We start from the raw sequence: 19,927 nt of genomic DNA on the forward strand, positions 1-19,927 counted from the left end.
TCATTTTGCTGTGGAGCCGTGGCTTATGTTCCTTCCCCCCCATCCCCAACCCCTCTCGCCCGCCATTCCTTTGGGTTTACATTTCCTGTGCTGCCGTTCCAAAGCGTGCTACAGAGACCTGGACGCTACAGCAAAAAGTAAGTGTCGTGTGTTTGTATTTCTAAATAAACGTAGCGAAACACCGTAATCGCGGACTATCGAGTAGCAAGTACTTCGCTATTTATCTGAAGTGGTCTTTAGCCGTACCGAGAGGAGGAAAAGGGAGCACGACCGGACCGCTGTGACCGGGACTTAAAACGCTCAAACTATTACTAAATACTTAAAATCAGCCAAAGGAAAAGGAAGAAGCTTTTATCGTGCGATCGCTCGTTGTTACCTTTTAACGGGAGGAGCAGTGTCAGGGGAGAGGTGTAAAAAGATGTGTATCGAGAAATGTTAATATAATTTTTTTTTTTAATTTTTTTTTTTGAAAACAAAATTAATTTTAAAATGGCAAACTTCTATGTTTTTCTTACGTTTCCGTAAGACGTGGTCTACGTTGAATTTTCTCCGCACCCGCGGTAGCGTTAAGGGGCTTTCTAGAAGCGGAGGCGATGGTGCTGGAACGTCAGTTCCGAACGATCCCGAGTGCTCTTCTCCTCGTGCTCGGTGCAGGGGGCGGCTTGGGTTTTGGTGAAGTTTACGCTTGGGTGAGTTTAACAGAGAATCGTGTTGTCTGGGGTAACATAGGATCCCTCTTCTCTGCGGGCAAATTAGATCTCGGACCACGAATTCTGTCTCCGAGAGAGAAATAATCCTCACGTATTTCTTGCCGTCTTCTTTTTGTTCATAAACCACTCAAGCGTTCTACGGACAACATTCCTCCGGTCTGTTCTGTTACGCTGGTTTTTTTTTACAGGAGGAAATTTGGGCTATTTCCCTTCTTGATAGCTTTTGGGACGTTCTGTGTATATGCAGAAATGTGTCATGAAATTAAGGAATCGCCGGAAAAAACGAATGGAATTTTGTATTTAAAAAATGAAATGACCTCGGGTTGACTTAAAATCGAACTAACTTTTGCTTATCAGGGTGAAGAATACTTTATCGCGGGAGTTATTTCAAGGCAACCTAATTTAAAATAATCAAACTGTTATGCTTCAGCTTGCTTACTCCTTGTTATTTTAAGCCATTTGTATATAAAATGTATTGTGCGGCCTGTAAATAAAAATACGAGTGAAAACTTGAAGTCTTCCCTTGTTTTCCCTCTCTGGTGATCAGATGGCAATTTTGGAAGAGCCTTGGCTTAAACGGGGGTGGTTTTTTTTTAGCAACGAACGAGCGTGATTTTGTGTGTGTTAAAATTCTGCAAGTTATTAAAAAGATATTTACAAAGTTTTCAGAGGAAAACTTCAGGGACCGCCCCCCCCCCCCCCCCACTCCCCCAGGGCTGAGGGGTGCTGCTGTTTCCATCGCCTGTTGCCTGAGCTTTTCGGGAGGGTGGGATGTATAGAACGTTTACGTCTCATTTTCTCCTAGTGCTCCCCAAGCGGAGGGCGCGGTTGCTGTTCCTCACCGCCCTCTCCTTAAAGAGGGTGGTATCCGCGGTGGAAGTAACGGGAAATGGGACCCAAAGGGCCGGGTGTTTTCGGTGTCTGGTGCCCGCACGCGCCGCTGGGGAGCTCTGTCAATCCAGCCTGCCTTCAGATTATCCGATTCTCTTTTTTTTTTTCCCCTCCTGGATCGGCGGAGTTAATGCAAACACTTGCCTCTTTCCGTAAATGTATGCTTCCGTCCCGAAATAAGCCGCTTGCCGTCTCTTCGGTGCTCTGGAACTCCAGGTGGGACAGGCTGCTGCCGTCAGGCCTTCAATGATAAGGTCAGTGATAAGGTCCGAAGGCGGGTGGTGAAGGTGCAGTAGGTGGTTACGGGGTGCCAGCAGCGGTTTCGGAGGCGCCCTGTGACGTTGGGCTGGCCAAACGTGTAGCTGTAGCCCAAAGCATCTTCTCACTTTGGAGACGATACTTTGGCAACAGCCGCGATCGAGAGCCTGGGGTTTGGTTCCGGCGACCAGCTCGGGCTGTGTTGGGCTGGATGTCGACGTGCACGTAGCGGATCAGGCGGTTGCGCGAGACAATTTCTCGGGATCTGCTGTTTTTCTCATGCGACTGCTATTGCAACTAGTGACGTGACAAAGTTGGCTCCGGTTTACGTCGGAATATGAACCTGCAGCGGCTTGGGAAGGGTCCTGTGTCCTCATTCATTCAGCTGTGAGTGCCCTACGGCCGCCCAGGCTCTGCAGAAAAGGTACCGGTCACGACTCCGGTGGGATTTCCCTGTGGATCGATCCCCTCAGCTGCGAACAAAAGGAGCATCGAGTGAAAGAGGAGAGAGGCGAACAACCGCACAACAGCAGCCTGTGCCGACCCAGAGCGGGGAACGCCTCCGTGGAATCGGTGGCAAAGAGGGAGGCGGCAAACCATCTCCTGTCGCAGCCGCGAATTACTGCCCGTCCGCTCGGACAGAGCCCCGCGATTCGGCGGAAACTCCTGTGAAATCGGCTGAGCCGGGATTAGGTTGCTTCTATTTTTAAGGAATTGCCTGGGAGCCCCGACAGGCCGTGCGGCTGAAGGGGATTACAGCCACCAAACTCCCCCATCGCGGGGAAGAGAACGCACCTCGGAGCTCTTGGCAGCGACAGCAAAGGCGGAGAGAGAGAGAGAGAGAGACCTTGGTTTGAAAACGAGGGGAACTGCTGCTTTTCCCAGTCAACTGCGTTCCCTTCCATGGAGCTGGAGGGTTTTGCATTTAAAGCCACTTGCTCTTTACAGTTGCTTATTTGGGGCTTTTTTTTTTTTTTTTTTTTTTAATTGCCCGCCGAGAAAACTCGCAGTCGGCGTGATTTAACTCGGGAGGAACTTTGAGTCTGAGCCTACGGGAATGTTTTCTTTTTCTTCAGGTACAGCAGCCCTTTCTAACAGGCAATACTGGGATCGCTTTTCACGGCGTGGCTTCCAGTCCCCTTCAACAACTCCTCTGGGGGTATTTCGGATGAGCTGTGGGTACGGCAAGTTCTCCTAACGCGATGAATGTCTCTCTAATAGGACTTCTTGCGAAGAGGCTTTGTGAATTGCGGTGGGGTTTTTCTCCGGTGTTAGAAAAACACAGCGTAGAAAAGACGTAACCGGGTAGAGAAGGGAATACCTGAGCGTGAGCCTTACGGAAACCAGCCTGGGAGCTGCTGGGACTCGCGAGCAGATCTGTCTGCTGCCCTTCAGGTAACTCGGGTGGGATTAATTGGTTTCTGCAGTTAGATTGTTGGTTGTGCAGACGGGTGTCTCGGCTGTACTCCCTCCTACGTGCGAGGGGACGGTAACAGCTGAGAGAGGATGCAGCTGGAAGCGAGTATTTAATGTGCAGGTCTAGCACGGAAAGGTGCTTTTTTTTTTTTTCCTCCTGCAAGTTCAGACTTGTTTTACAAATGTGTAAAATACGTTGGCGGGTTCTGACGGGGGTGGGAAAAAACCGTGGTTTCTCCCGCCTTTCAAATGTTTTGGAGGATCTTGCTTTTGCCCAGGTGGCAGCGGTAGGGAAGTACCGATGTCTGCCTGAAGGAGAGCAGCGTGCCCTGCCGTGGGGACCCCTCTCAGCACCAGTGCCACAAGAGCAGATGCTGGTTTTCCTCGTTGATCTGAGTCGGGGTCGCCCTCAGCAAGGAATGGGCTGTAGGGGGAACTGGACAGAAGCTTGACTTAGTGGATTTTCCCTGAACGAGGAGCAAGGGAAAGATCATTACTGATGTGTCCAGCGGGGGTGCTTTTAGCTTCCTCCATCCTCACCGACTGCAAAAAGGGTCTATGGAGATGGTTTCAAAGCACGACCTGGTTTTGCTGTTGGGTTGTTTGTTTGTTTGTTTGTTTGTTTTTTCCATACTGATAGAATCATAGACTGGTTTGAGTTGGAAGGAACCTCAAAGATCATTGAGTTCCAACCCCCCTGCCATGGGCAGGGACACCTCCCACTAGAGCTGGTTGCTCAAAGCCCCATCCAGCCTGGTCTTGAGCGTTTATAGGGATGGGGCATCCACAACTTCTCTGGGCATCCAGGGAATTTCAATTTAGATGGCTACAATGAGCTGAGTAGCTGGCCTCCTTTTGCACTCAGTGGAGATCCAGGGTTTCGTTCAGGAGGGACGGGCGCTGCCTTGGGAGCTGCTGCAGCAGGAGATGCTCCCACCCAACCATGAGTTGCCTGCAGTGCACAGGTCTCCCATCAGTCCTGGGCTGTATCCACCAGCCCGTGCAGAAATCTCTGGTGTCCTAGAAACTCTGAAATAGTAGAATCATAGAATGGTTTGGGTTGGAAGGGGCCTTAAAGATCATCGAGTTCCAACCCCCCTGCCCTGGGCAGGGACACCACCCAGCAGACCAGGTTGCTCAAAGCCCCATCCAGCCTGGCCTTGAATACTTCCATACCTTGCCCACGCTTAAGCATATGGATTATGCCCTATGTGGCTAGTACTATCCTTCAGGGAGCTTTTGGATGTTAGAAGCCACCAGGAGACTTCCCCATATCTGCTGAAGTACTGGGTGTTGCTCCTCCTGGACTCCATGGCACACCCTGTCTGCTTTCTTCACTGGCTCTCTCTCACGCGGGCAGGATGTAGGGGAACTTTCAGGGGCTGGGATGGGATGTTTCCCTCAGCTCTTCTCTCCAAGCTCCAGTAGTTTTCTCCAGAACTCCAGTAGCTCATGTTTTAACTTCCAACCTCAAGGACTGGTGGCAAGAGAATGCCTCTTTCACAGGTCTTATTTTTTTGTTTAAGGATGAGACGCGGCTTCGTATGCTGCAGGCTTCACCGACGCAGCTGTCTCCTGGGCTGCTTCTCTAAATGAAGACAAGTAACGTCTCAGCCAAAAAAATGTCATGGGTTTACAATAAATCGCCAGAATTTGAATCACGGGGATGGCCCAGCCCTGTGATAAGGTGTCCTGCTGCACCACAGCTGCTCATCCAAACCTAATTCCCTTTCACCGGGATACGTGAGTAGCTGTGGTGACGCTCTACAAATACTCCAAGCTTTTTTTTTTTTTTTTTTTCTAGCTGTTGTTTCAAATTCTTTGATGTACCAGAGTATGGGGGAGAAAGCGTAATACAACAGGTTGCAGAGCCTCTCCTTTGATCCGCTCCCTGGTGAAGATCTCATGGAGCGAGAATGGGAGAAGGAAACGACCTCACCTGTTCCAGGTGAGCTCAGCCTTACTGGGCAACGTGCTTGCTGGTGGGATCCGCTTTTAGTTCTTGCTGGGGAATGTAAGTTGTACTTAACACTGAGTATCTTTCTGCTAAAATGCGAAGGAAGCATCTTCCTCCCGTACCGCTGAAGCCAAAGATTCCTCGCGCTTTTACCTGAAGAAGCCCAGAATCATTTACCAGCATTTTTAATGCCCATCTTTCAGCCTTTACACACACGAAGCACCATCTCTGGGACTTCACCCACCAACACCCTCTCTCGTTACTATTTTTTTTTTTCCACCTTCCTTGCCAAACCCAGCCCTAACCTGCTTAACAAAATCTCTCCTTGCAGGGAGAATAAATCTTGTATTTCAATGTGAGAAAATCAGTAGATGAGAACTTGAAACAAACTGCAAACGGGGTTTTCCTGGGCTACAAAACGTTGCCCTGGCGTTTCCGTGAGCGGTGCCGCTTCTGCCTCGCTGTGGGAAGGGAAAGCTGAGGGAACAGACCCCCCCCTTCTTCTCCCTCCCACCCCCGGTAACTCACTCTTTCCAGGCGGTGCCTGCTGCAAGCTGTGACCTAGTAGTGACAATCACGGGGCACACCAATGCTGTTAAGTCTCTCTAGGGTGCTTTTTTTTAGGGGGAGGGAACGGACACCGATCGTAAAATGACAGAATCCAGCCGGAGCACAGTGGTTTTGTTCATCTCCCCCGGTTTGATCCTGCTGCTGAGACTGGCAGCCTTGCTCTCCCCAGGATGATGCTATGGCTTCTGCCTCCTCCGTGCCCTTCTGGCCGCCGGAGGTTTCACGGTGGTGGTTTGCTCTCCCCCGGGGAGGTCGGAGGGGCAGGGTACGGCGAGGAGGCAGCGCTCTGCTGCAGCAGGAGCTTGGAAGTGCTCAGAGACGTGATGGCACTGCGGCGTCCTGCTGCCTTGCAAAGAGGTTGGTTTTGACCCGAGTTTCCTTTGTGGAATTGCAGCATCTGGAGTGTTCTGTTGGTTCAACAAGGGCAAATGTAGGGTCCTGCACCTGGGGAGGAAGAACCCCAGGCACCAATATAAGTTAGGGATGGATCTTCTGGAAAGCACTTCTGAGGAGAAGGATCTGGGAGTCCTGGTGGATAGCAAACTATCCATGAGCCAGCAATGTGCCCTTGTTGCCAAGAGGGCCAATGGGATCCTGGGCTGCCTAGGGAAGAGTGTGGCCAGTAGGTGGAGGGAGGTCATTCTCCCCCTCTACTCTGCACTGGTGAGGCCACAACTGGAATACTGCATTTAGTTCTGGGCTCCCCAGTTCAAGAGAGAGAGGGAACTACTGGAGAGAGTCCAGCGTAGGGCAACACAGATGATGGAGGGGTTGGAGCATCTCCCTCATGAGGAAAGGCTGAGAGAGCTGGGGCTCATTAGCTGGAGAAGAGAAGGCTGAGGGGAGACCTTATCTATGTTTACAAGTACCTAAAGGGTGGGTTGAAGGAGGAGGGAGCCAGACTCTTTTCAGTGGTTCCCAGTGAGAGGACGAGGGGCAACGGGCACAAGCTGGAACACAGGAAGTTCCATTCAAATATGAGGAGAAACTTCTTTCCGGTGAGGGTGCCAGAGCCCTGGAAGAGGCTGCCCAGGGAGGGTGTGGAGTCCCCTTCTCTGGAGATCTTCAAGCCCCGCCTGGATGCAGTCCTGAGTGATGTGCTCTAGGAAATCCTGCTTTAGGAGGGGAGTTGGACTAGATGATCCCTAGAGGTCCCTTCCAACTCTGACAATTCTGCGATTCCGTGGTTTGGATCCAAGCCCCGGGTGTGCATCCGTTTATTCCCAGTCGGAAGCATCGTCTGCCTCCTGGAATAGTTGGAGCAGTGTCACTGGTTCAACGAAGAGATCATTTTCAGCCACTTGCTGGTCATCTGGCGTGTGTAACCATGCAGCATCCACCGGAGCGTATCATTCTTCACCCCCTCCGTAAGAAGGGAACGCCTGCCTCCCCTCAGCACAGCTGGTAAACGCACCACGACCCTTCTTTCCAAACGACCTTGGAGGGGAGGGGCTTTGGAAAAATGCTGTTACTTTTCATATGGGAATCTGGGAGAGAGGGGCTTGTTTGGGGTCACGCGGGATGTCTACAGCGAAGTGTGTAGCCCGATATGGGTGTCTCGTGTCTGTTTACCCTGGGTTCCAGCAGCGAGTGCAGGGATGAGAACGCAGACGGTCAAAGTTGTGTCACGCTGCACCAATATTGGTCTCTAAATTGTAAGCTCCAAGAGAAAGTAACCTGGATGTCCTCTGCTCTGAAAAATCAGAGGATGCTCCAAAATGCTTTTCAGTGATATTGCTGTTGTCATTGAATGGTGTTTAGAAGATAGTGAAAGAAAACCTCAATATTGCTGTGTAGCATCTTTAAAGGCAGCATTACTGATGCTACCTTTTGTATGTTGCTTTTATTGTTCCTTCTAGAAAAATGGGATTTGGATGCTCCAGAATTTGCTGTTCAGGGGGGACCTGAACAGGCTTGAGAGGTGGGCCTGTGCAAATCTCATGAAGTTCACCAAGGCCAAGTACAAGGTCCTGCACGTGGGTCAGGGCAATCCCAAGCACAAATACAGGCTGGGTGGAGAATGGCTTGAGAGCAGCCCTGAGGAGAAGGACTCGGGGGTGTTGGTTGATGAGAAGCTCAACATGAGCCGGCAATGTGCGCTGGCAGCCCAGAAAGCCAACCACGTCCTGGGCTGCGTCAAAAGAAGCGTGGCCAGCAGGACAAGGAAGGGGATTCTGCCCCTCTGCTCTGCTCTGGTGAGACCCCACCTGGAGTACTGTGTCCAGCTCTGGAGTTCCCAGCATACGACGGACATGAACCTGTGGGATTGAGTCCAGAGGAAGGCCATGAAGGTGATCATGGGGCTGGAGCACCTCTCCTATCAAGACAGGCTGAGAGAGCTGGGGTTGTTCAGCCTGGAGAAGAGAAGGCTCCAAAGAGACCTTATAGTGTCTTTGAAGTACCTGGAAGGGGCTACAGGAGAGGTGGGGAAGAGACTCTTGATCAGGGAGTGGAGTGATAGGATGAGGAAAAATGGTTTTAAATTGAAAGAGGGGAGATTTAGATTAGATACTAGGAAGAAATTCTTTACTGTGAGGGTGGTGAGACACAGGAACAGGTTGCCCAGAGAAGCTGTGGATGCCCCATCCCTGGAGGTGTTCAAGGCCAGGCTGGATGGGGCTTTGAGCAACCTGGTCTGGTGGGAGCTTCCCTGGGTATTCCCCCATGGCAGGGGGGGTTATAACTAGATGATCTTTAAGGTCTCTTCCAACTCTAACCATTCTATGCAAGAGCTCCAAGGCTTAGGTTAGATGAGGTTGTTTCTCATTCTGTCCTGGGCAAGTTGTTTGACCTCTTTGTGCCTTGTTGCTTGTCTGTAAAATACGAATAAACAGCTATACCCTGTCCCTCAGGATCAACATCAGAATAAAAGCATTGCCTGAGTTTCTCAAAGATGTTGGTAAAAGTGCTAAGGATCATTAGAAAAAAACCTGAACTTCTTTCTTCACTTAGTAACTTCTTGATTTACACCCCTGCAAAGCCATGTATGATGGAGGGAAGAGGGCTTCTGCTTCGCAGCTGACTCAATGGCAAAAAAACCCATAGAAGTTACAGAAGAGGAGTGTGCCATCCCCTGCCTTCCTGCGCTGGACTTTAAACTGAAAACACATCCCTGTCCTGGGAAATAAAGGATGCCGTGCACGGCGCACAAAGCCAGCAAAGTTACCCGTGTGCGGTCCTGTGACCTTCCCCACCCTCAAATACTCTGTAAAACTCGTGTCATCTCCAGGCTGGAGTCCTTGCCCTCAAGACATGTTCTTGCCCTGACTGCGCAGGCACCTTCCTGCTTCCTAACCTGCAACTGCAGGACAAAGATTAATCATAACCATTTATTTTAATACCTTTTTTTTTTTTTTTTTTTTGTGAAATTTCATTCATTGTGGTGGGAAAAAATAGGCGGAGAACTACAGAAGACCTGGGAAATGAACAGAAAGCTATTAATGATGTATATGAGAAGTTGGGGTAGTAAATAATAATTAAAAGCTTATCTGCAGATGGTCTGGTGGTTCCACATCAGGAAAGTATTACTGTAAACCTGGCAGACTTTATTAGAAGCTATGTGCATTTTTCTCCCCAGATTGCTCCTCGTTACGGGTTGCAGACCCTGCCCTGAGCCTTCCAAGCAAGCACATACAATTATGCAAGACAGTGAAAGAAGACATGCAGGTAGTAGTAATAATTTTTATTTGCAAACTGTACTTGCAATTACAATATTGCCTTTTGGGAACAATGACCAAAAAAAAACCCAACCCCAAATCCCACAGACTTTTGCAGACCTGTTCTATCCGAAATTCCAACCCTATTTCAGTTTCTAGCGTCAGATAAACCGGAGATGGCCTTCACTTTCAACTGAGCTCCTGGGAGGATGCAGTTTGGGATCGGTGGTAGTGATTTTTGTGTTTTGTGTAAGTACAACATTTAAGTCTTAATTAAGAATGCAAATTCTATCCTGACATCCAGGGAAACCTTCTGCCCGCTTCACCGAAGCGCCTGTCATCTGCTGCCACCTTGCAGCCTCTCGACTCTTCATTTCTCAGGTTTCAGTGTTAAGGAGCTTTTATGTTCTAAAAACTATCACATTATGCCCTTCGTTATGGGAAGCAGCAAAGCATTGCTCTGCAGCTGAAATCCAGTGCTTTCCGGGTTTATTTAAAATGTAGCTATATGGCTAGATACCGTGCGATGAAAATAAGGACTTTGCAGGAAGGATAAATTTGAAATGCAGGAAGGATGTGCTAATACGGAGGCTGAGACAGGAAATTAACATTAACTATATATCTTATTATTTTAGTATGCTCAGAGTACGGGCACACGGGTATGCATTTTATAGTAAATCGTAATTTCATACAATTTGTTTAAATATGGATTCACATACACGACATTTTTATGCAAAAATAAAAAAGGAGCCATACCTTGTCACAGTACGTAGTTTGTAGGCTGGTAAGTAAATAAATAAATCTTTTCAACTACTTTTTTGAAGCAACATTTGTTTAAAGGCATCTGTTATTCTCTTTGAAGTGATGAATGAAAAAAAATGTTTGAGAAAAATGTCAACGTTTTGAAGAAAATGTAATTTTCACCAAAATCTTTTGGTGGAACTGGTGTGACCACCGAAACGGTCACCCTCCTGCCTTGATTAAAACGTCTTTCTGTCTAAATATTTCATCTGTATGACACGCTTCTGGCGGAAAGAGCAGAAGGAGAGTAACCAGCATCCGAGAGAATTAAATAGAGTCACCGCAGTCCGTAACGAAATAAGAAAGTTGGTAGGTTGAATATTAGGGGAGATCATCAATTGCCTCTATAGAATTGGGAAGAAAAATGTCATGAGAATGAGAGGGACCGGTTTTATTGACTAATTGAAAAGAAAAATTTCTAAAGCCTTCTCCTGACAAGGAAAGAGGCTGCAGATACCAGGAAAAGGTCAGGATTTCGTACGCAGAACAGAAAGGGCATCGAATGCAGATCTTTCACTGGCATAGCTTGAGGGAATCCATCGCTACTTGTGTTCTCAGTGCCATGGATATTCCAAACAGCTTCCGACGTAGCAAAAGAGGTTAAACCTCATCAGCTTTCTACACGGCGCAGAGATAACAGCTCGACAAGACAGAATCAACAGGAACAACACACAAGCACGTGCTTTGCTGCCCGGAGGCCGTTTAACAGGACGCTGGCTCCACCTCTCCCGACAGAGCCCCATTTGGTTGCACGAGGCTTTGACAAGTTGTGTAACTCCCGGGGAGGATTTCACGTCAGCAGCAGCGTTAATTAATTCATAAGCACAGAAACAGACACAACCAATTGGATTAGATTTCTCATGGCTAGGATTTTTGTCAAGTGGGTACTCCAAAGCGTAGGGGGGAAGGTGGCAGCTCCTACTGTTCTTCGGAGCAGTTCTAAAACTGTTCCAAAGTGGGAATGAAAAAGCTGCTCGAGTTGACGTTAAAACGCCCTGTGGTTAATCAGAAAAAGCAAGAAATCAGGTTTGTAACACCTGCACTCCACACCCTGTGTTTTGCCAAACATCACCTACATCATGCAATACGTTGTGTATCGCTGGAATATTAAATTCAGCACTTCCACAGCTTGAACACGACTAGCGATGCATTAACGTTTTTAGGCTTGATTTTCTGTAGTTTTTTAAGAATGAGATCCATGGAACGACTCGTGATTATCACGGTGACAGTTTTATGCTCTAGAAAGAGCTTATGCCACTGAAAAGCTCCCGTCCGAAAAATATCCCCGACCAAAAAAACCTGAAACCTCAACTCTGGAAGTGACTTCATGGATTAATTTTCTGTTTTGAAGCACAGAAAGTTAGAATACTGTGGTGTATCGCTTTCTGATTCATTAATCTGAAAAGCTGAACCATGTTTGTCTCCAGGAGACGAGAGAGCAGGTGCTTCGCCGCATTAGGCATCTATCCGGTATGAAGATACTAGTCATTAAAAAAATAAGCCAAATCAAAAATCTCATTAATTTAATGGCTAAAAGAGCTAAAGACTGGTTTACTCTGTGATAATCGCTTGAGAATCTTGCACTGGAAGGGGTTACACTTTTGATTACAGCCTAAATAATTTCCATATGCAGTGAAATTCAATAGTATAAGTATCCCTCTCTCTTTCTTAGGAGACTGTGACCTCTACTGTTACAGTGTTGGGCATGAAAACGTAGACTGTTACCTTAGTTTGAAATTGTTCAGGCTGTCAGTGCAGATTTTTGGTCAGATAAAGGATGAAATCCAAACCCCTGTTAACATCAGCAGGGATTTCCATTTAATTCTCCAGTGACAGAATTCCCCTTTTGAATAAAACTTCCTTCCATTAAAAAAAAAATACTATATGTATAATTTGGCATACTTATTTTGGCCACAGAAGACTTGAAATGCAGCTCTCCTTGAGAGCTGTGAGCCACACAAATGTGTTGGAATATTGAAGAAATCATGGAGATTCTCAACTGTTCCAAGTCCTTGCATGCTACCAACGTAAGAAGTGGATTTATTTTGTTAAAAGCAATGTTTCTGAGTCTATCTGTATTCTTTAGAACAAGTTTGAATGGTGCTCGGGAAAAAAGAAAGGGGTTTTGCAGACTTATATCAGAATCTGGAACTTTCAATGAATAGCTGTAGCACAGAGAGAGATGCTCACAGAAATAAATGGCTACCATTTATCATTAGTATGTGCTGGAAAGCACGGCTGCCTTTCTGCTGGCATCCCTCCTCCCAGGAAGGCGATGCATTTGAAACTTGTTCTGAAAATTTTAGTGATTTATCACCTTCAGGGAATGGAATGGGGGAGGCAGAAAATACTGGGTTCTCTTCTATCATTTAATCCTACTAAGGCTTAACCAAGACACCTCTTGCTATTCTTTAATTCTCCCGTTTGTGAAATGATGGAATAATAGTGCTATCCTCTCTCCAGGTTGATGTGACGCTTAATTAAATGAAATCAATGTGTTGGTTTAACTTTATTTTAAAAGTAATGCTCATATTTGTCAGGTGAATCTCTGTTTAGAGGAATATAGGGATTAAAGCTATTTCTAGAACTGTGCATTATTGTTCCCCTGTTTGCTCAGATCTTCCACGATAGCCTGTCTGGAGCAACAGGGAGGCGGAATAATTAGACATGAGCCCTGATTTCTAAATCTGATAAAATGGGTTGGTTGCACTTCCAGAGTGAAACACAAGAGATGGAGAGTTGTAGACTGCCAGTGAAATGCCACACTTTCTCTTGAAATCAGTGTGATTCTTATTTTCCAGGTAGTAGCTCTAGTTGAATGGTCTTCATACCGTAAATGTTTATTGCACTTCATAATTTCCTGTACATACATGGCTGATTTATGTATAAAAATGTGGACAATTTTGGTAATTTTTTATAAGAGATATAAGTTGGGTTTGGTACTGTTTTCTTAAAAGAATGACTTGTATCATGATTTTCAAAGAAGGATTATACAAACTCATAGTCAACAGGTCCATGAAACAGTATTAACACAGACTAGACAGACACATGTGCCCCAGTGTCCTTCACCTACTCTGGATGCTTGGGACCATCAAGGGCCAGCAGGAAGTGGCCTGGGAGATGCTCATCCTCAACGGCATCTGCCTCGACCACCAGGAAGGGAGGGAGGAGATGAGTACTGGACTGTACCAACATGAGCCAGCAGTGTGCCCAGGTGGCCAAGAAGGCCAACAGCATCCTTGCCTGCATCAGGAACAGCCTGGTGAGTAGGACTCGGGAGGTGATGGTCCCCCTGTACTGGGCACTGGTGAGGCCCCACCTTGAGGGCTGTGTCCAGTTTTGGGCCCCTCACCACAAAAAAGACATTGAGGGGTTGGAGTGGGTCCAGAGAAGGGCAACGGAGCTGGTGAGGGGTCTGGAGAAGAAGTCTTATGAGGAGAGGCTGAAGGAGCTGGGGGTGTTCAGCCTGGAGAAAAGGAGGCTGAGGGGAGACCTTCTCGCTCTCTCCAACTCCCTGAAAGGAGGGTGTAGCCAGGGGGGGTCGGTCTCTTCTCCCAAGTCACAGGCGATGGGACAAGAGGAAACGGCCTCAAGTTGCACCAGGGGAGGTTCAGATTGGAGATTAGGAAAAATGTTTCCAGGGAAAGGGTTCTTAAGCCTTGGAATGGGCTGCCCAGGGAAGTGGTTGAGGCCCCATCCCTGGAGGGATTTAAAAGCCGGGTTGCCATAGTGCTTAGAGACAGGGTTTAGTGATGGCTTTTATCAGAGTTAGGTTGATGGTTGGACTAGATGATCTTAAAGGTCTCTTCCAACCTAGACAACTCTATGATTCCCTGACTGGTCTGTCTCCCCTGAGATGCTTTTTATTCTTAGGAATTTAAAAGCAGGAGGGACAAAGTGACAGCAAGCAGATGTCTGTGTTGACAGAACTCCAGGGCAGTGCTGGCCTGGCCCTTCCTCGCTCTGGAGAGGAGACGGAAATTCCAAGAAGATGCTGTGAATTGTTTTCTCTCTTTCTGCTTCCGAGACAACAAATGTAACCGCTGTAACAAAGGCACCAAAGATGTGGTAACTAATGATTAACATTCAGGAGGGTTAGTATGGGGACCATTATGATGGTTGTGTCTGGGGTATTCGAGGAGTTTTTATTTTAGGTGCTATTTTAACCATCACACTAAGAGATGAGGGAACATGGAGCAGTGAAACGTCAGATTGCACATAAAGATCAATGAAGTTGGTGACATTTATAAGACACAAGAAGCTGGAATGAAGTGACAGTGAAAAGGACTGCTGCCTTCCAGTGTGATGCTGAACACGGGGGTAAACACGATACATAAGCAGAGGAATATTAATCAGTAGGATTTTAGTGTATAATTTTAATGATTTTGAAGTAAACCATTACTTTAAAACTTACTAGAAAAGCTTCAGAAAACAGTTCAACAATCCAGTCCTAGAAAAAAAATGTCCCGATGTGACTTTAATGGCTGTATTTAATTGTTTAAATGTTACTTGATCACCTCCCTTAAGTAGAAATTCGATACATGGCTCTCTAATACAATATCAAAATGTAAAATGTAATCCATCGATGGAAGCTAATGTTAGATGAAACCAGCCTAAAGAGAAATCGGGTTTTTAAGTGACAGCGCTTGGGCTCAGTATCAGCTCCAATCGACAGCTGTTGGTGTGTCTGCCATCTGAAATCTTTACACATTGAATAGCTATGTTCTGGTTTAAACGAAGTTACTGGTTTGATGAGGCAGTTGCCAGGTGAGGTTTAGACCCAACATTGTGCAGAATATCAGGAGAAATAATCCTTTCTAGCACTGCCTGATGGACACTGAGATTTGGGATTTGAGCAAATCTATGTATAGGCTATCAGGAAATAAATATTTCACATGCTGCTTTAGTTTATGGAAGCCACATTTTACTGTAAAGGTCTGTATTCTATACCTCTAAACAAACTCGGATCATTGAACCCGCTCTTTGGGACTCAATACGTACAGGTTTTTCTCAGAACTTTAAAAACTATTTGAAAGATGCTTAAAAAAAAAAACCCCAAAAACTCTTTGAAAGATGCTTAAAATTTGAAGATAGTAAAAAGAAATAATGAAATTAAAAAAAATCCATCAGGACAAAGATATTGAAGCAGGAGTCTGCAAAGAATTTGCAGGAAGCAAAAAGGAGGAAGATGCAGCCGGGTTACAGATGGAGGTACCTTTGCAGATCACTCTGCAATTGATGTTGCAACAGCAGTATGATTACTATTAACAGGGGAGTTACTGACAGCTTCTGTCCTGAGATTCATTGTCGGAAAAGCTCCCTCGAGTTAGCTTTCTTGTTTCAGACATCAGCAAATTTAGTTTGAAGCACATTTTAAAACTACCCAAGCTCTAACTTGTTTGATTTCAAAGCACTTGGCATATCTGCTTTGTCAGGAGAAGGAGGGGTACAGTGGTAGTCGGTTCAGGATGGAAAAAATCTTCTTGGGATACAGACAGCTCTGAAGAAGAGAATTTATGGATGAGGCTTAAGTCACAAAAGAGTGGGAGTGTTGTAAGAGCAAAGTATTTGGTTCAAATGGAGTGTCAGCCACAGAAAGAATATGGGATACTCCATGGAAAGGGAGTCCAGAGCAAAGTGAAGACCAGGCCACAAAGAATGTTGTGGAGCCTGTGAAGAAAAGAGAAAAGGAGGCTGAGGGGAGACCTTCTCGCTCTCTACAACTCCCTGAAAGGAGGGTGTAGCCGGGGGGGGTCGGTCTCTTCTCCCAAGTCACAGGCAATGGGACAAGAGGAAATGGCCTCAAGTTGCGCCAGGGGAGGTTCAGATTGGGTATCAGGAAAAATGTTTCCACGGAAAGGGTTCTTAAGCCTTGGAATGGGCTGCTCAGGGAAGTGGTTGAGGCACCATCCCTGGAGGTGTTTAAAAGCCGGGTTGCCATAGTGCTTAGAGACATGGTTTAGTGATGGTTTTTATCAGAGTTAGGTTGATGGTTGGACTAGATGATCTTAAAGGTCCCTTCCAACCTAGACAATTCTATGAAACAGAATGAAGAAATGAATGCAGGTCTTTATATCTTTCTTGAGTTTTCTACTCCTTCGTGTCACTCACGGGGACACTTGTAGCAAATTCTGGACTCCTGCCCATGTTCTGTGCGGATGCTTTGAGATTCTGCAAACACTGAAAAAAGGCTCATGCTGAACTTCAAGGGAATGGGTGTGCTTTTGAAGGTGCAGACCCTTTCACTAGAGAGTCTCCTCGCCAGGAGGTGCTGGAGGTGGAAGCCTGCTGTCCCGATGATCCTCCCCAGGCCTGTAAGTAACACCAGGAACTGGATTATTTGTTTTGGGATGCTTACATAGCAACAGACTACTCGCTGCTAAAGGCGTATACTTCGATTAGATGCGTTTCTGCTGTTTTTCTCTGATACATCAGTACAGTTAAAATGACACCAGACCCTTGCTTTTTTCCTTCTGCCCCGTGGAAAGGTTACAGGACTGAGACCACTTGCTCCATAGCAGATCTTCTGCCTGTTTAAAAGATTCCGTAGTAGAATTTAGCACTGTCGTAACCGGGCTGGGACTGAAGCGGAACTATCCTTTTCAGTTGATAGTAAATGAGGAAAGACAGTGAATGGAAAGGTCCCTATGCACAGACTTTTCATTTTTACTGCTCGTAAAACTTACTTCTCCCCAAAACAAACATCTGCTTTCTTGTCATCCATGGATTGAAATCTAGCAATATGTTCTGCGGCTGCTGAAGGGAGAGTACCTGATTCTATGCTTTCATGAGGTAGTTTTCCTCTCTCCAACTTGGTGTGTTCTCAACAAGGATGTGCTGAGTGGAAATATGAGTATTTAAGAGATGGTTGTGTTGGGAAGCTACCAGGAAGAACTGGGATCAAGATGACCCTGTTTTTCCATGCCCTTTTCCGTTTTCTTCTCAGAGTGACTTTGCCCCTGTCTTTGCAATGCTTGGCACAGATTTGAGCGCCACTTGTCTGCATGTTCAGAAGGGGACTTTTTCTTAATCTAGAGAGAAAAGGGTGGCCGCTATGGTAGGGGCACGTCTGCCTTGTACAGTCTCACTGCTCATCCGACAACGAAGTCCCACACTCAACCAACATGGGCTCATTTAGAAGAGTCGGGAGGGTTTGTGTGCGCTTCACTTGTTGACATAGTTCCACCATCTCCAGCAATGTAAAACAAGGGGACCTTTAGTGGACTGGGTATGCTGGGTGGTGGGCCAATTCCACCAAACCCTCCAGCAGACAATTACTGGTAGCAGAGCCCTGAAGGACCTATTCCTATGGAAGGAGCAGGAAAGTCTGGCTTATTTCCATGGAAAACCTATGCAGAAAAGCCTTAACATAGAGCTGGTGCACAGACAGCTCTGAGAAGAAAAAAAGTGGGGAAAACAGACAACAAGACTCATAGGAGAGGAAAAATTTTGGTAAGACTACGTAAGTTATCTTCTCTGGACGGAGTTAAGGGTGGTGGTGGTGTAAAATAAAAACAACCAGCCTGTTTTTGGGAGGTCTCTTTAAACTGTTTGCCTGAAATATAAAGTACGCAAAGCCCTGTGGATGTGTTTAGTAATGTATTAGAATCTGTTATTTTCAAGCTGTAAGAAGATAAATGATAGAAATTTGGTTAATGAAAAGAGTTCTGTCACCTGCTTACTGCAGGGAGCGGGGGGCGGGCAATAGCAGAGAGAAATTAAACTGGGCTATTATTTACAAAGTATAGATGGTAACTATTTCTGTCTTACCTCACAGCAGTGGGGATGATAGCCTACAGGAGAGTCAATGTATAAAACATGCAGCGATTATTCTGAGAGGAAATTAAATGTTGTCAGAAAAATGCAGCCAGATACAATAAATATCCTGAAAAGAATTTAAAGGTTATTTATGCAAGCTTTCTACACACTTGGAACTTGATTTTAGAAGCTATTCTAAGTACAGGAACACTGCTGGTAGTGTAAGCTGTCCACAGTTTCACCAGGAATGCAATCTGGCAGTTCATTCACTCAAAAACAGCTCTAGCAGTTTCTCAACCTGTTGTCCACCATGCACATACCGCTTTCTTAACATCTGGAAATGAACAACCCAATAGTTTTCCTCGGTGTAATTTAATTGCCATAGCAACTACTGGGCTATTAAAAATTTACAGACAAGGGAAGTAGCTTTAGGAAAGTGGAATGGCAAGTAATCAATAGATGGAGCCTTGGTGCTTTCTCACGGTTACCAACCCAAGTTGTGCACTTGGACCGTTGGCAGGTGTTAATTCTCGTTTTCACCTTTGTGACAGTCCCCAAGATTTTCAAATACAAAGTTTTATCTTAGCTTAAAAAAAAAGAATATTGATGAGACTTATGCAAAGATGCTAGACTTCACAGACCAGTGATGAAGATACTTATCTCAGCTGTAGGAACAGTCACATGTTAATCCCCAACATCTGTTTAGGGAATACATCTCAAAGTCTTAGTTTACATTAACCTAAAACTCTTAATTAAGCCACAGGAGGTAGTGGTTTGATTTTAAAAGTGCTGTGCAACTACTACTTACAATCCAATTACTGTTGATAACACTCCCCAGTTGGCAATCAGTGTGTTTTAAAGCTTATGTTTGCTCTGTTATTTGTGGTTTACACTGTGTAGTCATCCACAGAAGTTGTCAATTAGCTTGATTGCCCTTCCCTTGTTTCAGCATTAGCTTGTGTGGTGCTTAAAAACGGAATGCTTTGCATCAGCCTGAAAGAGGTTCTTTTCTTCCATCTATTAGTATTTATATTAATAGTTGCATCAACATCATGGTCAGCAGTTTGAACTCTTAGGAATTTCCTCATGCAAACTACAAAGGCTTAAATCCAAAGCAAATATTTGTTGACTCTACACTAACAGCTTCTAACTATCTTAACTACACTGTGGCAAAATACATATGGATAGACTGTGGCAAAATACATATGGATACCAGAAGGTTTAAGTGTGTTTTAATACTGCATCATTACTGCTGCCCATAAAAGCAGGGTAGTACATGCAGATTTTTCATGCAGACCATTTTAAAATAATTGCGTTAAAAATTTCAGCTTGATGCGATGTCTAATTCTTTGCCTCCTAAGATGCTGTCGCTAATGAATAAATGAAAGAAAAATGTAAATTCTCTTATCATTGACCCCAATAACACAGTGGCTTGTGGTAGGCTTGGAAAATGAAAAAAATCACTTCAGGTGTGTGTTTATGTGTGTGTGGGAGGAAAGGGGTCTTAATTGTTTTGTGCTTGTTAAAATCCCATTCTAGCTGCAATCTGGAAACGGGCTAATACAGGTTACAATGAATTGCAGTGATGTCCCAACTCATGAAGTCCATCTGGCACTGTGCAGACCATAATTTCCATCCCAGCATCTCAACTGCAACAACCCCTGACCCGGCACGCCTGGGTGAACTGCTTTGGCCGGTTCTGGAAAATGACTGTAAGCTCTTCCAGGTAAGAAAAGAAGGAGCCTCGGGTTCTTTTGAACTATACTGTGCAACCGCCACCCGTACTTGAATTAAAACTGACATTTGAATGAAATTAGTTAAACTTTTCTTTCTCTTATAAGGGGAAAAAAAAAAAAGTATAAATTTAATACATCCTCCACAGTCCTGTCATAGAATCATAGAATGGTCAG

The sequence above is a fragment of the Numenius arquata genome, chromosome 4 (assembly GCF_964106895.1).
Source record: "Numenius arquata chromosome 4, bNumArq3.hap1.1, whole genome shotgun sequence".
NCBI classification, from domain to species: domain Eukaryota; kingdom Metazoa; phylum Chordata; class Aves; order Charadriiformes; family Scolopacidae; genus Numenius; species Numenius arquata.